The sequence below is a fragment of the Ambystoma mexicanum genome, chromosome 6q (genome assembly GCF_040938575.1).
Source record: "Ambystoma mexicanum isolate Mex_15411 chromosome 6q, UKY_AmexF1_1, whole genome shotgun sequence".
Classification (NCBI taxonomy): domain Eukaryota; kingdom Metazoa; phylum Chordata; class Amphibia; order Caudata; family Ambystomatidae; genus Ambystoma; species Ambystoma mexicanum.
Genome location: NC_090937.1, coordinates 1,346,282,952 through 1,346,300,732, shown reverse-complemented (window position 1 = coordinate 1,346,300,732; position 17,781 = coordinate 1,346,282,952). Strand labels below are relative to the sequence as shown.

General features: G+C 48.3%; 1 protein-coding gene across 1 annotated transcript in view; it reads left to right on the top strand.

Moving 5' to 3' along the window:
- Positions 1-17,781, top strand: part of LYAR (Ly1 antibody reactive) — a 110,991-nt gene that overhangs the window by 138 nt on the left and 93,072 nt on the right. The gene's annotated exons all lie outside the window — the stretch shown is intronic.

Here is a 17,781-nt window from a genome sequence, read left to right as displayed (position 1 = left end):
AGTACTAGCTCTGAAAGGAAGAATCTCCCCAAAGGGGAGGCGGGAGCGCTTTGAGGGAAGGGGCGCAACTGTATCGGGACTTAGCACCCGTTCTCCTTTCTATCCTGCAGGGGTGCCTTTCTCTATTGGCGAGAGCACGGTGGCCCCCGCGTTCTCGGGGATGGTGGTATGCCTGCTCCCCGGGCTTTGAGCTGCTGCCTGAGGGTCTGTAACTAGCGGTTTTCGAAGCTGCACGCGCAAAGTCCTGATGTGTCGTCTCCCACTTCTCTGAGCAAGGCACTGTGCGCGGCGAACCCTTACTCCATGGAATAAAAGTGATCAAATCCTTTTCTGGGTTTATGCCATCGTGTGGGTAGAAGTAAGGGAAATAGTTAAAATTGCGTTTGGAAATTGATTTGCATTGAATCGACGCTTGTTTTAGTAGGAATAAGTAACACACTACTGAAACTATTAAACTGGTTGTTGGTGTCGGTGGTTTTGACCCATGAAAGCGACCAGAGCTGAAAACGTACTGGAGGAAGGGGCGTGGCCGCATGCCACGCAACTCGCTAGCTTTTCATAGAACACAAGCCTCAATATTTGCATGAAAGGAAAGGGCATTGTGGGAACATAAGAATAACCCATTATTCTAAATGTGAAATATGTCCGTTATTCAGCAAGAACCCCCTCTGAGCGAGGAATGGAAGATCAGCTCTGCTCTTTTCATTAGTCCCTGTACTCTCCCTAGCAAAAAAGTATACACATTTCAAGCAACACGTACCAATTTGGACTAGATGGCTGCTCAACTATATATGAGGCTTTGGTTGTTTCTGCATTAAGTTTTTCCATGCCAGACCGTGCATTTACCCATATCTTGTCCTAAAAGGGGGTGGGGATTATGGGCACGTGTATGATTCTGGTAGTAAGCGTGCATGTGTGAAACATTGTTCGTGGTGTGTTTTGCAGATCTTCAGCGGACATGGGTATCCCCGTGAGCCCCTTTTATTTGTAGGGCACGCAGCGGAGTATAACGTCACTCTGCAGCATGCTGAAACCCTTAAGAGGCAGCACCACACTCCTCCTTTTTCATAATGAAAACAATGAACAAAGGATCACTACTTTACTCAATACACATAACACACTTCAAACCAAACCCACAAAAACCCCTTTAATGGCATCCACCCCGGATCCCTGCACAAACTGTCGGGTCCCCTGGTGTTGCTCCCAGTTCAGTGCTCCAGCACATAGTGAGGTGAGCAGGTTCATGCCCTGTCCTCAGGGGGTACCTCCTGCCGACCTCCCGGATTGGGACTGCCTCGCTGGTAGTCTCCCGAGCAGGATGGTGGAGCCACACCCCCACCCTATCTGGAAACTCCATCATGTCCCTGCTTTGGGCCGCCTCAGCCCGGGGTTCCCCCAGCCTCTTGAAGAAGCTGGCATTGCGAGTGTCGGACGCAGTTACATCCGAGGCCGTCACCATCCACCACCTTCACAGCCACCACGTCCATCATCCCCGGCTCGTATGTTAATGACAACTTCCTATGGGGGTGCCGGTTCCTTACCAACGCCTCATGGCCGGGGGCAAACTGCTGAGGCCTGAGCCCCTCCGAAGATTCTCCTGTTAAGTTCTTTGCCTTCTTTCCCTTTCCAGCTGCTGATCATCGATCACAGCGGGATTCCTTCTCCCCGTCTCGAGTAACAGTCCTCGGGGACACCGCTTGAACAGTGCTTCTTCAGGCGCCACCCCTGTGGAAGTGTGCGGGTTGGCCCGTTATTCACGCAGAAACTGATACAGCGCCCTTTTTTGAAACACTGGCCTTGTTCCTAGGCGATGCGGAACACTTTGTTGAGGGTCCTCATCCGCTCTGCCTTGCCATTGGCCACAACGGAGTGATCTTTCCATAGTCCTCCATCAGTTTGGCAAAGCTCTCACCTTGGAAGGGTGAGTGGCAAAGATTTTCTCGACTGCCACATCACATTCTCAAATGCCACAGACTCTGATCTCCAGACCACTCGTCCACAAAGACCACAGAAGTGTGTGTCCCAGGTAGTGGAGCCAAAGTCCACATGGACTACCTCCCACGGTCTTGTGCCACGCGGCATCGTCTATGGCAAGCTCCTTTTGGGCTGGTGACGCTGCCTGACACCCCACACATGTTGCGAGAAACTCTTCCACCCGCCTCTCTGGAAACCAGAACTTCTGGCGCAGCCTGAGCAGTAACTCTCTGCATAGGTATAGCTTAAGGATACCTAGTAGCATGGTCTACTACAACTAATATAAATCGGATGCTTGAAGATGTAGGAGGATCTAAGGGACCAACAATGTTGATTTCCTACCCTCTCAAAAGGAACTCCCACCACAGGGGAACGTGCCACATTCCTGGCTCCACTCTTGCCAGATATCTGACAAGTGTGACAGCTTCTACAGAATTGATCTACATCAGACTCCAATTTAGGCCAGTAGAAATACAGAGAAAGCATTTCCTTGGTCTTCTTAAAGCTTAAGTGACCAGCCAAAGGAATCTGATAGGCTAACTGTAGAAACTGGTGTCTTATCTCCTGAGGCACTAAGTCTTCTGCAGTCCCCTGGGATAGACTCAGTAGGTTCACTGTAGAAGAGTCCATCCTCCCAGTACAACCTATGCTTCCCTGGCTCTTGCCTGTCCAGCTGGTAAGCTGCCTGTTGGCGAAGCCCTTCAAGAGTCGGACACTCTTTGACCTCTGCTGAAGTTTGCCCTACAGGGGCCACCTTCTGCCAAGTGAAGGCTGCAGCTCAGGTTGGTCTTTAGGATCCAGATCCCCAACAGGGGGGAAGGTCTTCCAGCTCTTTTCCTCAGCAGCTGATTCATCCCCTCCTGGTTGTTTCTCACACTCTGCCTCAGCTGGTGGTGTAGTCACAGGTGTGACTTTGGACAGTCCTCTCGGGGATGTCCTAGTTGGATGCACAGGAGTGCTATCTTTCTTGTTTCCTGAGACCTTGGGTTTCCTCTTTGTCCTGGAAGTAGAAGTTGGCATTTCCTGTGGACTGGGTGTTAAGTTTCTCCTGTAACAACCTCTTGAGTCATTTAGGGTGATCTCTCTGGCCTTCCTTGTCTACTCCTGTTTCCTTTTACCTGGAGGCCTGGGGGTGCTTGATACAACTCTGAGTCTTTAATTCATTTCCCAGCAGGACTCTCCCAGGCACCGCACTTTGTACACTGACAGGTATTCTTACAGTCGTATTGTTGCACTGCATGAGAGCTGGTAGTCTTGAAAGCATTTGGACAGGGCCTCCAGCAAGTTTAGTGAGGCCTTTGGGTGCCTTAGCAACATCCTCGGGTTTGAAAAAGGTTTCATCCACCAGTGTAATGCTGGCCCCAGTGTCTCTAATGGATTTACAAGTACACTGTCCTTGTAATATTATTTTGTGTTATCTGGAATAGAATTATAGACATCTAAATTCTGCTATTCCCACAGACCCAGTGACACTAACGAAACACTGGCAGAGACTCCAATGGGGTCTTTAGCCATTAGTTGAAAGTTTCCACTTGCCATATATACATCTTCCTCTGGAGTAAAGCCTAAGGAGGCAGTGTGGGCCCCTGTAGGTCTACCCTTGCATCTGGGATCCCCTTTCACATGGTCAGTTGACCCACAAGCATAACATTTTCCAAATGTTTTGAGAAATGGGGGCTTCTGTTAACCTCCCTCTGGTTTGGCACCAGAGGTATCACTAGACTGATTAGTTTCCCTTTTGGATTACCCGTTTTATATTTGGGGCCCTCTTTTGGAATGGAGGAATTAGAATTCTCTTTACCATCTTTCTTTGGCTGCTTCCCTTCATCCTTTTTCTGAGTTTCCCCAGAATCCTTGTGAGTAGCCATGTTGGCAACCCACAAGTCAGCAGCATTTGCTATCTTCTTGGGATCAATCTCTGTAGTGTCAGCCAAGTGCTGTCTCAGCGCAGGAGAGCAGGCATCAAAAATAGATTCCAACATAATCAGATTCCTCATTCCTTCAAAGGTGTTAACTCTATAACCCTTTACCCAACCATCTAAGTTTCTCAAACGTGCACATACCCAGGTAGCCCAAGGGGTACCATCATTCTTTTTGAGGGTCCTAAACCTCTTAAGGTACTGGGAAGGAGTTTTCCCAAATCTAGCTTCACATTTTTTACTCCAATCTTTCAAGTTCCCCCACCTCCATTACAGCATCATTTGCAACCTGGGGGAGCCTAGAAAAAAGCCAATGAAACGACTGATTTCCCTGTGAAACTCTGAATCTGGTAGTTATACTCAAAAGCACCCAAACAATCCAAAATATTAATCTTCACCTCATGCATACTCGCAGCGTCCTTAGGCATGCAAAGTCTCTTAGGACCGAAAGAACTAGAAGACTCTGGGATAGAAACCTTTTCAAGAGACAATTTCTTCATTTCGAGAGCATGTTGCATTTCCATTTCCCTTAGTTTGAGTTCTTGATGTTTGCTTTCAGTTTCCATTTGGAGCCTTTTGAACTCTAACTCAAGTCTCATATTTTCAAGAGAGAGACACATTCTGGACTCAGTACTGTACCTGGTAGGGTCCCTGTGTCTAAAGGATGAGCCCTAAGAGCTTGTTGAGGTAAAGAGGGGCTCACATCCTGAGATTCCTCTAACTTTTCTGACTCCTCAATAACAGTAGAGTTAGACTCTGAATCATAATCATCCTCATCATTTTCTGATGGAGTAGGTGTGACAGCTCTACTACTCAGACTTTGATGATTCAACAATCTTTCAATCAATTAATTTTTCTTTCCTTTAACAGGGAGATTCCTGACCTTACATATTTCCTTCAGTTGATCTACTGTTGAAATGATCAGGGCTTCCCGTCTGAAGTTATCCATATCAGGCATGATACACTTGCTTTTCTAGTGGTGCTTAGCCTTGTGAAGGTTACTATTTGAACTAAAGTAAAGCAGAACTCTACAAGTGTTAGGCAAAGTTTGTATGCAGTACCCTTTGGAACCTCTACACACAATTAGGACTACAGGTGTAAGCAAAACCAACCTTTGAATATAAGTCTGTACTACACAGTTTTGGTAGCAGAGCTGAGCAGCCAGGCTTATCTCAAGAGGGTTATGTGAGCAGTAATGATGTTACACAGAGGTCTACAATCACCAGTGTTCAAATAAACTCTTACACTCAAGGTTTCTTTGATAAATACTTATTAATGTATCTGTCAGTCAGTTATAAAACATTCATAAGAAGGATGCAATTATAAATCACACCCAAATACACTTCAACACTATTTCAGAAATACTTTTCAAGCGGAGTAAAGGCAAAGATTATTAGAACATGAAAGGTTACAATTATTCTTAGACAGTGCAAATATTTAGCGTTCACCAGAATTCAATTCAATAGGCTAGGCCAAAGTCAATGGGCTAAAGTCTTGGATAGGATAAAGCAGTTCTATTAGTAAAACAGAAAAGTCTCTGCATACGTTATTAGGAATAGTTTGTAGCAAGAAGAATCATATGTTGGGTCACAAGCTGATTAGGCCTGTGAGTTGGGAAAGTTTCGAGCACTTTCACCACGAGAGGTAAGTACTCTGTCTGATTTTACAGTACCTTTACAAATGAAGAAAAAGATGTAGCTGATAACCTCTGTTGCTTGCAGATATCGCTGTTCTGGGCCTCAGTCGTGGGGACAAGAGGGAGGACGTCAGGGGACTCCTGCACTGGGACTGGTCAAAAAGCTGTCAAATCTTCAATTCCGGTAGCTGTAGTCAAGCACACAAGCTGGTGTGCCTCTCCCTGGTTATTCAGTTTTCCTGCAGCACTCGGAGGAAAATACAACCATCTCCAAGATTGGTATCCCGGTGGCTTGATTGGTCCCACCAACTGAAAGGGAGAAGTAGTCCTCGCTGGGCATCCCTGTCGAGATGAACTTGGCGATTCGGCCGCGCAGCAGGGCTTCACCGGGAAAATCAATGCTCCAGGAGTTGCAGTAGCCGTCCTCTTCAAGCTAGTCTTCGGTTCTTTCGTTTGAGTGGTCGACTCTGCCTTCCAAGGCAAGAGACTTGCCTTTTATTCAGTTCTCTCCCATTAATTCCAGCATAGCTGTCACTCACCCAGCAGGGTGGCTGTCCTTGCCGGACAGTCAGCCAGCCAATCACCACAGAGTGCATTTGGTTCTCCTAGAGACTAAGCACAGGGAGTTTCGGGCACCTCCCTCACTTCCTGCCCACCCCCAGACACCTGGGCGCCAGAGGCGGTCTTCACTCCTGAAGCCCGGTGAAGGAACAAAGGGACCAAACCTAGTTTGACACGCAGAGACAAACTCTAGAAGGACCTTTCCAAAAAGAAATGGCGAAAAAAGACCGGTACCTGTTTAAACAAAGGAGGCTCAGACGCCATCTTGAAGAACATGGCTCTCGCGATTTAACGCTACCGGTGTTCACGGTGGGGAAAAATCATGGTAGTTCGTTGTAAAACCACTGCCACCAGCCATTCTGAGTAAAGGGTAGTATTTGACTGCTACATGAGTATCTAGACGTAGTGGATACTAAGTAACCCCCTCCAGCACTCTATTGTAAGATATGGTGTGCTGGGTCTATGAATTTAAAAAGACTGCTAAGTCAATTTCACTTTACTTACTCTTGGAAACTACAGTAGTTTATTCCAGAGAAGGAATTTAAACCTTGGGAAAGCCTAAAAAGGTTTCCCTGTGCCACTGCACTGAGGGTGCTGTGAGACAAATGAAAAGATGATGCCTATGGAGTTGTTTAGACCCCATAACCAAAGAAAACACAAGAGTAGAACACATTTCAAAACACATGAGAGATTGGGGGAAAAAGGGTCGCAATCTCTCCAGGTAAAAGAATTGTCCTCAAAATCCAGCAAAGTTGCTGCGGCTCTCTAAGGTGAAGGGGAATTGGCACATTTATGAGAATTCTCCCATAGAGTCTGCAGGATGGACAGCAGAGGCTTGTGGTCAGTGACCACCGTCACCGGTCTCCCCAGTACGTACAGCCTAAAGTGTTGGCAGCTCCATAGGACTGCCAATGCCTCCTGCTCAATTTCGGAACATCTCTGTTCGGGTTCCAAGAGGGCCTTGCTGGCATATGCCACTGGACGGACACCCAAATTTGCGTCAACCTGTGTGAGCACCGCCCCAGACCAAAAGGGCTGGCATCAACCACGATCTCCGATTGCAGTGCAGGGTCAAAGAAGGCCATAGTATCCTCAGCCGTCGGGGCACTCTTAATGTCTTCGAATGCAGCCTGCTCCAGCAGCCCCCACTGACCGGTAACATCCTTCTTGGTCGGGGCTCGCAGTAGCTCCGACTGCATGGCCAAGTTCTTGATGAAACGGCTACAGTAGGTGACCATCCCGAGAAAGCACTGAACTTACGTACTGATACGTTCTCAGGCGGTCATGGTTCCATTATGTCTTTTACCTCCTTCGGGTCAGGTAACGCACCCCCTTCCTTAAACACGAACCCTAAGAATTCGATAGTGTTTTTGAGGAACTCCCACTTGTCGCACTGAGGGGTTAAGCCAAGCTACTGGAGCCGCTCAAATGTTTTGGCCAGCTTGTTCAGGTGCCCCGCCTCCGATTTAGCAAAGGCTAAAATGCTGTCACTTATATTGAGGACGCCATCCGGGTCAGCGAGGGCCCCGCGGATGATGTTCTGAAACACCTCAGCTGCGGACGACACCCCGAAGCTCAGTCTTTTGTAGCGGTACAAGCCACGATGAGTGGTGAACGTGGTGATGTACCGCGATTCGGGGTGCAGCACCACCTGGTTGTATCCAGGCCTTGGGTCCAACTAAGAAACGGGCTATGTGATGATGTATGAATGGTAGGCGTCAAGTGTTGTTCCCTTTTGATGGCTTTGTTGAGGAGCTGCATGTCTACACATATCCTGACTGAGTCCGGCTGCTTCGGCTTTCTGGCAATATACAATTAGGGAAACCCAAGGAGTCGAGCCCTCCACCTTTTCAATGATGTCAAGGCTGACCAGATTGTCCAGCTCGTGGTCGACCAAGTCCCGCAGGTGGAATGGCGCACGTCAGTGTTTCAGAGCAATTGGCTTAATCGACTAGTCTATGTGTAATCTTACGGGGTCACCTGCTTCACCCAATCCCTTCAAACAGGCGGGAGTACTTGTCAAGCAACATTTGGATGTCTTCCACATACACAGAGTATGCAAAGTTGACGGTCCCCAGCGCCTCCACAGCAGCACAGCTCACAGCTCAGCAGGGTGTTGCTGCTCAACGTTGTGACGTAGAAGCATGCTCTTACGAGGGAATCCCCGTGCCCCACATCAGCCATGAAGGCCCTATCGAGTGGAATCGGTTGCTCCCCTCCAAACGTGAATATACGCGTCTTGGGAGTGACCAGCTTTGGGGGACACTCCATAGCGTCCTAATGGTCTCTTGCCATGACGTTCAGAGGCTCCAGTATCTACTAGTACAGGAACTGATGACTCATTCACTGTGACCACATCTAGGTTGGCGCCTGTTCTTGGAGCGCAGGACACCCACACTGTACATGAAGAAGACATTCTCCTCTTCATCCCCTTCCAGCTGGGCACCCTCTTCTCCCTGATCCACCTGGGCAAAGTTGTGCGGGCGTGACTGGTGAAAAAATCTGGCTCTGACTGGACCTCGTGGAACCACCAGTGGCAGTGGGGCCCTGCACATGCGGCCATAGTAGTCTGCCAACCCACATCGGCCACCCGTTTTCCCCACCGCTGGGCACTCCGCTGGGTGAGGCAAGTCATACCCATATTTTAGACATGAGTCCCCCGACCTGTTGCCATGGTCACGTAGGTTGCCTCTGGGCCTCCTGGCATCCCTGCCACCTGTGCCATGGCCTATGGCACACGCCTCTTCCAGGTGCTCTAACTTCAGATATTTCCTGGCACCAACCCAACTCCAGGATGCGAATCAAGGTGATGCTGGGCTCCCGCATAACCTGCTTGCAGAGCTTGCCTGATGCACTCCCCTGGATAAGCCGGTCCCAGATCATTGTCAGGGTTGTCCCAGGCGCATGACACAGCCAGCCGGCGCAGGCGACCATTGAAGTTGTGCAGCGTCTCGTCTTTTTGGCGAGTAGATCTCATCACAAAACGTTCATAGTCCACGTTCGCCAACGGCAGGAAATTGTGTAAAGCAGCCTTCTCTGCATCGTGTTAGTTGTCAGCGGTCTGAAGAGATTGAAAAACCTCATGTACAGCAGGCCCGGCAGAATACAGCAGTATAACAAGCTAACTGTCCTCCTTTGTTTCCATGGTGGCTCAGGCATGGCTGCAGCGCCCTTGGTCGTCTCATCCGGGGCAGAGGCTGGGGCCCCGGGGGCGCCACTGCAGGTGCTGCTTGGTTGTTGGGATCACGCATGGCAGTGAGCGCACAGGCACCCCACCCAGTTTAAAGATGGGGCCGCAACTCACCTCTCACAATGCCCTTGCTGTAATGATGGACCAACCTTCCAGGCGTAGCAGGGCACCTTCCACACCCCCACAGATGGCAGAGCATGATTCTGTCCACTTCACCCCCAAAATGTCCAAAAGAAACACAAACTGGGGGCATCAGACATGTATCCCAGTCCAAAGTCCAGGCAGGGCAGATTGAATTGCCACAGGAGAAATGAGTCACCACGTTGACTCCAGAAACTGAGCCGGGTGGGCCCAAGGGAACAGCAGGCCTCCCCTAGCTCCTCAACTTGACGAAAAATGCACTTCAAAATCACCAAAATGACTTCTGACGTGCAGTAACAGCTGCCTGCTGCAAATGTGTCCAAAAAGTAAGGCTGGATGGCGCACAGGCACCCTTTTACAGGGCCGCGACCATCCCAGGCCTAATCACCTAAATGGCCGCCGAACAGCATCGTCCGTAGCCTTTCTGCGGCATGTAAACAGTGAAAAACAGGCCCCAATGAGAAGAGATTCACCGCCTAGTGACTGCCGTGCCCGGGTGTTAAATCAGACCTCGTCACCACTGTTGCAGGTCTTCAGCGCACATCTGTCCACGTGAGCCCCCTCCCGCCCACAGACGCAGTCGGACACTGGTGTGTTCGCTTTGGGCTCCCCGGTCGCTCTGCGGCAGCCGGGAACACCCGTTTTATTTAAAGTGCACGCGACAGCAGCGTGCTGAAACCCTTAAAGGTCCAGCACCACAGTGTGAATCTAATACATTTTGATTGAGAAGCAAGCACATCAAATCTGCCCATGATGCTGAGCAATTCTTTTGTGGGGTCAGTTTCTTCTGTGGTACAAACAGTATACATCACATGGTTGTGTAATGGGCAGCTTCGATATGTTGAAGCGGGCCCGTGGGACCTTCTTTGTCGGACATTTTGCTTATTGCTATCTGTGTAAACGAGGAGTATAATCATCCCAGTACTTTCTAAGGAAATTGAGTATTCAACCTTGCAAGCATGAGGGAGTGTGGTAGGTAAGTGAGGTAAAGGGGCAGGGAGAAGGGTTAAATGAGGATGTGCTAAAGTTGGGAAATACTGCATTCCCTTATGATGTTCGTCCCTAAGGGGAATCCCTCCCCATGAGATCCACCCGCTCCGTATCACCCCCAGGGGGACTATTGGGTGGCGGCCTCATGGCGAAGGTGCTCCACCTCGGAGAGAGAAGACGTCATACAAGGATTTGTCGCAACATGGCAAGATGGAGGATGGGACCAGAAAGATGGACCCATCTACAGAAATTATAGGTTCGTTAACCGCTTTGGGGATAAACATGGTCTGTTGTTGTTGATCAAAAGTTAGATCCATAAAATAGCTGGTAACCCCACTATCTACTAAGGCCGAGAATCCTTTTCAGCTACAGTCATGGGAATGCAGATTTACAGTTTGAGGAACAATGGTGTTAAGGCTCAGTTTATTATTCCTCCCTTCTAACGAGCGGTTTTGTTTCCCAACCTCCCTGTAGGCTTAAGTTTACACTGATATTCAGTATGTCCATTGTCCCCACAAAAATAGAATAGATTCAATTTCTGTTTTCTTCTTTCTTTGAGAGTGATTGGCCCTCTTATGCTACCCAATTGCATTGGTTGAGGGTCTGAGGATAAAGGGGCTCTGGGTGTATCTTCTAAATTCGCTTCTCCACCTACATTGGTCGATAGTTAAGACTAGAGAAACTTAACGTTCAGGGGATACCACTACCTGGCTCAAAGCGTCTTTGAGATCATCTTTTAATCCTCTATAGAAGATGGTAAGTTCCTGTCCGCAATGTTTGCGCCGCAAGGTTACGGAATTCTGCAATATAGGAGAGTAGATCTTTATTCCCTTACCTTATCTCTGCTGTGCATGGTCGGGGTGGCATATTGCCTAGCAAACATATCAGAAAAAGCCAGAGAAAAGACTGTAGTCATTTGTTAGGCGCTTATACAATTTGGGAACAGTGACGACAGAGGAAGGTAGATAATGAATTACAAGAAGATGAATAATAGCATTAATAGTACAAACAAATAATGAGAATAACGGAGGGGAGATGAACCTACAATGCTTTGTGAGTGTTCAGAACATGCAGGGGGAAGAGTGGGTAAGGGGATGGGTGCTGTGCTCCTCATGGCGAAGTGCTCGGGGTGAGTGCTAAAAGAGAAGAACTTAAGTTCAACCTCCTGTGGGGAGGGTGAACCTAAGTAAGTGCAGTAAATAGGCAGCAGCTGGAATGAGAGATGTGAGGGGGTTGTCGGGTCCCTTAGGATACATAAGGGCCCTGCACATCAATCGCGCTACTGTATGATTAGCAGGGAGGAGAAGGAAGTAGAAAAGAGAAAGGTCTTGAGGCTTTTTCAGAACTTTAGGAGGTCCTGCTCACGACACTGAGGGAGCCCGCCGAGGACAGTGGCCGACCACCAGCTCTGTTTAGCAAACTGCTTCACGCGTATGGTGTTGGTGCAAGAGGAATGCAGGAGTTTAGAAGGGAGTATTTGGTCAGGAAGCGTTGAAGATAGATTGGTCCCTGCCCCAGATAGCCTTTGATCAGAGGGATTTGAATTTAATCCGTGCTGAGACCGGGAGCCAGTGAAGGCTTTGTAGGGCAAGAGAGATACTGTCCCTGGGCTAAGTCTCGCTGCCCTATTCTGGGTTAGCTGGAGGAGTCGCAGGGTGGACGAAGGAAGATCAAGGAGGAGGCTATTGCAATAGTCTAACCCGGAGAGAATCTGAGCACGGGTAACGTTGAGTCTCTGGTGGAAGGTGAGTAAGGGCAGAGTTCCTTTTGAGAAGGAAGAGCTGAAAGTGGGACGTCTTGACAATGGGCCAAGTTCTTGAGCAGTTTCCCCAGGAAGGGGGTGGTGGAAATGGGGCTCTAGTTGGCTGGGCAGGAAGGGTCTGCAGAGGGTTTTTTAAGGAGGGGGCACACAAGGGAGTGCTTGCAGCAGGATGGAAAAGAACCAGTAGCAAAGGAGTGGTTGCAGAGATCAGCGAGAGAGATGTTGTCCTTGATGGTTCTGGAGGAGCATGGGGCAACCTGTTTAGAAGAGACCTTTGAGTTGACAACTCTGATGATTTCTTCGGGGGAGACAGGAGCGAAGGAGGAGGGTGAGTGGTAGAGGGGGGATCAGTGCAGGGAGGGTTAGGTTAGAAGTGTGCGTGACAAGGCTGTTCAATATGTCGTTTTATCTATTTATTTTTTTAATTTTTTTTTATTGAAGTGAGAGGCGAGTGCATTGCAAAGAGCCTGGGAAGAAGTAGGGGCAGAAGATACTGGGGACGGGTTGACCAGTTCCCTGCAGATTCTGAAGTGTTATTGGACGCTCTCACCTGAATGTGGGCTTTTTTTTTTTTTTTGGCATGGATGGGGGGAGTCTGTAGTGTCTCTGGGTCAGTCGGCAGGTGAGTTTGTCAGAGGGTGAGCCTGTAGTGTACCACTTTTAGCAGCCCTGCACTTAAATTTTCGTTCTGCAAGTGAGTCGTACCAGGTGTTGTGATTGGAGGCAGGTTTCAGGCGGATCCCCATGACTGGGGCAAGGGTGTTGGTAATGGACAGATGGAGGTTGCTGAGGGTAGAGTCTGTGTTGGGTGGGCAAGGGGCAATGAAGGTGGAAGAGAAGGCAGCAGCTGACCTTAGTTTCATCGGATGGATGTACTTGAACAAAGTTGCCAGCGCTTTGAGGAGTTGTCATTGGGCCTTAGGGACCCAGATGAGGAGAGATTGGATAGACCAGGAGTGGGGGTGTGGGGGGGGGGGGGGGGGGAGTATAGAGAGTGGGTTTGGAGTGGATGATGGCATCTAGCGTGTGTCCAGCAGAATGGGTAGGGTCAGAGGGAAGGAGGGATAGGGAGGAGCAGAGGTCAGTCGAGGGTGGTTGCTGTGCAGCTGGAGTCTAGGTAGATTTTGAAGTCACCTAGTAGTAGCAGGTTGGAAGTGGTAGCGAGTAGGGAGGAACAGAAGTCTGCCCACTCGGAGAGGAACAGAGAAGAAGTGCCATGGGGCCGGTAGATGGTAGCAATGGTCAAGGAGTAGAAAGGAGCAATGACCAGTTTGCAGAATAGGCTCTCAAAAGACAAATTGGGCTGAGTGGGTAGGATGGAAATTGGAATCCACTCTGGGAAGATTACGACAACCCCACCGCCAGGATGGTGGGGTCGGGGCTTTAAGGTGATCTTGAAGCCATCTGGTAGAAGTGATACAAAGGGAGTACCTGAGCTGGCATTGAACCAGGTTTCAGTGAGTGCAAGTATGTCCAAGTCAGTGTCTTCAAGGAGAAGTCTGATGTCAGCCGAAAGTTTGATGACTGAGCATGACGATCGCTGCCTTTGAAGATTTGGTGAGGTGGAGTGTCGGGGTGTGGGGCTTCTGTAAGAAGAGAAGCAGAGTGGGTAGAAGGGAGAGGCAGGGGAAGGAAGGAAATTGATGAGAGAAGGCAGGATCCGGTCAAAGAGAAGGAGGTTGGCCTGAGGGCCTTGAACTAGGACTGTTCCTGTGCGGTAGACCTTGGTGCAGCAGCAGGATGGGACCAAAAGGATTCAAATGTGTGCGTTTTTAAAGGTTTTCTTTCGTTTTTTCCTTTTTTGAAGTATTCTATCATTTAGTGTCTACATATGGAGTCACCCATGCCAAGGGGCTTGTCTCTAGTTTGAGAAGTAGGAATGCAACTCTAGCGTGATCTGAAGCATAGAGAGTAGGTCTATTTAAGAAATGGATCCAACATTCAGTCTGTAAAGCCCTAAATTCTCAAGAGTCTCCCACTATAGTTAGTGGGCATGGGTGGGGAAGGTATATTGGGGCCAGTAGCCGGAAGCTGTAGGGTAGCTGGTGTTAGTATTGGGCGTGCTACTGATGACCTGGAAGGTCCTGCAGGAACCCCTCCTGATTCCTCAGGGGTTTCCATAATCAGGCTTTTGCTAGACTAAGACTCTGCCCAGTCTTGTAGCACTGTCGTTGTTTGAAACAGTAATTCATTTTCTTGAATAGAAGATGCGACTTATGTCTGCAATTATTTTAGGGCATTCATTAGCTAATTCTTTGACTATATCTTCCATGACTCAGAGGAATTCACAAGGTATTGCAGTCTGTCAAATCCATGTGTGTCCACTCCTTTTGGGGAAATGGGACCACTCCCAGTGATTTCTACAGGCAGGGGGCTCGCACCAAAAAAAGAAGAGACTTATGATACGTGCTTCTTGGCGGGGCACTCTGGGCAACTCCGGCAGGAGCTGCAAAGGGGAACAAACAATGTGTAATGAAGAATAAATAACAAGAGCTTGGAAGATAGAGATACCCCCACTGTAAAGCTGATTACCTGAATACTCCTGACTGTTGCCCTAACCACCATCCTACCCCTGGCCAGTCTCTCTTCATCCACAGGGAACCAGACAAGGGATCAGATGTCTCGCGTTTTCTTTGTGAGATAAGGTACTAATCCTATAGCGGCAAGTCGACTCTGCTTACAGGACTGTAAAGCATACGGATTCAGGAAAAACAGAAAAGCGAATTACGTAAGTGGAGTGAGGGTCTGGCGTCAACAGAGATGGCGTTTGCAGGACGCAGTGTTTTTCTTAGTCTTCCCATTTCGTTTTGCGGATCAGGCGCTGTGAACGTGTGACGTGGTTGGCCATATTGGAAAGGGAACATGAACCTTCATGGTGGCCATCTTGTAGAGGGTCCTGGGAATAGCATATCTATCTTCCCTAAGTTACTTGGAGAACCTCCCGACGGCCGCTAGATACCAGCGAGTACAGTGTGGCTGCCATGATCTGCCTGGGATAAGCGGCACCAGTCTCTTCTGGGCATGAGGATTCCTAATACAAGCACACAGATAATGAGAGCCAAATACATCTAGTCTGTACCCACTCTCCATAGCACAAGAAAAGATATGTTACATATGTCCAGACATTTGGAGACTGCAGACACAAACTTTTAGACCATAGTTCTGTTGATTGTGACCTGAGCAAAGTACAGCTGTATGCATAAAGTTGCCCTCTCAATATACATATGAGCGTTTTTGTTATTGGTTAGAAACAATCTCATCCTAAAGAAAGGCAAGTGTTTCTTTCAAAGGAGTAGGGTGGGGGGCAGATTTGTCTTTATACCACATAAATTAAGCAAATTGAGCATAGTTTTATTTCAAGAAGTATAACTTCCTGGTTGTTCTCAGTCCTGCTCCATATGTTTGTTTCGAATAATTGTGACAGTATCTTTCACCTTGGTTAGATTTCTACCTGTACTAAATTCTTTCTTTGTTTAACCCATTCTAAGAGAGGGTGGGGTGTGCTGCTGGAAATGTTGTATGGAGGGACAGGACATCCTGTCCTTGTCCTTACACCTCTGTGTGTTTTCTCTGTTTTTCTACCACACTGGTCCCGCCTGGACCTCTGGCAGTTCAGCTCTACATTCTTATCTTTTGGTGAACACCCATGGGATACCCTTATGGCACCCATCGGTGGGGGTACATCATTGTACCCCTTCTGTGTGTTTTTGGGCATGTGTTGCCCAGAGCAGGGTATGAGCTGGTGACAGCTAAATGCTGGCTTGGCAGTGGCTCCGAGTGTCCTCTGTTTTTGGGACACACTGGCCCTACCATATGAATCGATGGATTCCTGTTAAAAGGCAAGATGGGCCCGTGTGACCTCTTGGTTTCTATTGCCTTTTACCGTGTTTCCCAATGTCCTGGGAAGCCCTGACTCCCTTCCTCCTGAATGGCTGTTTGCAGGAAATACCATATATGTCTCTGTTCCTTTTCCCCCTGACTGGCTGTTGGGTGGAGATAACATATATATGGCTCTGGGGCTGCCTCCTGTCTGACTGGAGCCTTGACAGATGTGTGTTCTGTGTAGACCATAGGGGTGGGACCTGTGTGAATGGAGTCTTAAGTGAACTCACATTCTCTGTTGTGGGTGTCTGATTTCTGTGTGTGTGACACAATGAATGAGACAGCGCTGCCTGAAACTGGCATGCATGCATGCATGCAGTTTAGTGTGCTAGAAGGCTGGGTACTTGCCCCAATCCACATCTTTTCTTGTTGGTGTCTGGGTGGAGTGAATGGCCTGAATGCCTGTGAGCCCGATTGGCTGCCTGGCTACATGCATGCCCTACTGTGTGATTGGCTGACCATTCAGATCTCTCTCATGAACTGGCTCTGCGCACCACTTTGTCCTCATTTTTGTGACTTTATGCAGATACCCTTCCGAGGAATTTGCCAACTGTAAATACGTTGTAGGTAATTTCTGATCAATATTTTGACATTCCTGTTCTTCAACTGAATACAAAAACAATTCCCGACAAAACTTCAGGACATCTTGGCACTGCAATTTGCTGAAGAAAGTGCAGTGACTCAGAATGAGGAGAAATAGGAGAAATTCACGTGGTGTTCTGCAACCTTACCAATACCATCAACCCAGACCTACATCCGCATGGTGCCTCTTGTTGCTGCTACAGTTTCTGACTGGTGGGTCATCCTCTTTGGTATATTGTTTGTTTATGGTTCCTATCCTTCGTCTGGCTGGTCTTTGGTACAAGGTTCAAGTCCCAGAATATGTGATCCATATATGTATTTTTGGAATCCACTACAGGGTTGTCTTGTGTCCTGGAATAACAGGATTATGGAGCTCTTTCTTTGTCTCTGTCGGTCTTTCTTTGTCTCTGTCGGTCTGTCTTAGACAGACCGGTTGGTCTGTCTGTCTGTCCCCTTTCTCTTTCCTGGGTAACTTGGTCTTGAACCTGGGGCTTGAGCTCCTCAAGGAGGTTTCCCCTGAGGTTGGTTGCTTCTTTGTACGCACCTGTTGTGTAGAACAAATACTTTCCTGGCGTTAACCTACAAATGCTGCCTGTGGACTTTCTCCAGCTCTGTAGACTGTATGAACACTAGGCCGGGAGGAATTCTCATGTCTGTGCTAATTCCCTTCACCCTTCGAGACCCCCAGCTCTTTTGCTGGACTTTGGGAATGTTTAAGTTTGACCCTGGGGTGAGTGAGACTTTTTTCTCACTCTCTAATGTGTTTTGACCTTATTTGGATTATGTGTTTCCTCTGTATTTGGAGTCTAGCAAACTCCATAGGCATCTACATTTTGTATTGTGACACATAGCACCCTCAGTGCAGTGTCCTAGATTTCTCATACGGTTTAAATACCTTACCTTGTGTGAGCTACTGTTCCTAAGAATAGTACATTGAAATTGACTTTCTTACCTTTTTCTCTTTCTAGCTCAAGCACACCCCATCGTATCTGTGTGGAGTGCCTGGGGGGGGGGGGGGTTACATAGTGGCACCTTTTCCTACATTATCATGTAAAAAAATGTATGTTCCCCTCCCTACTTTAAATGTCTTGTGGCAGTGTTTTTATTTTCCTACCTGTGAGGAATCCATTCAGAACGGCACAAA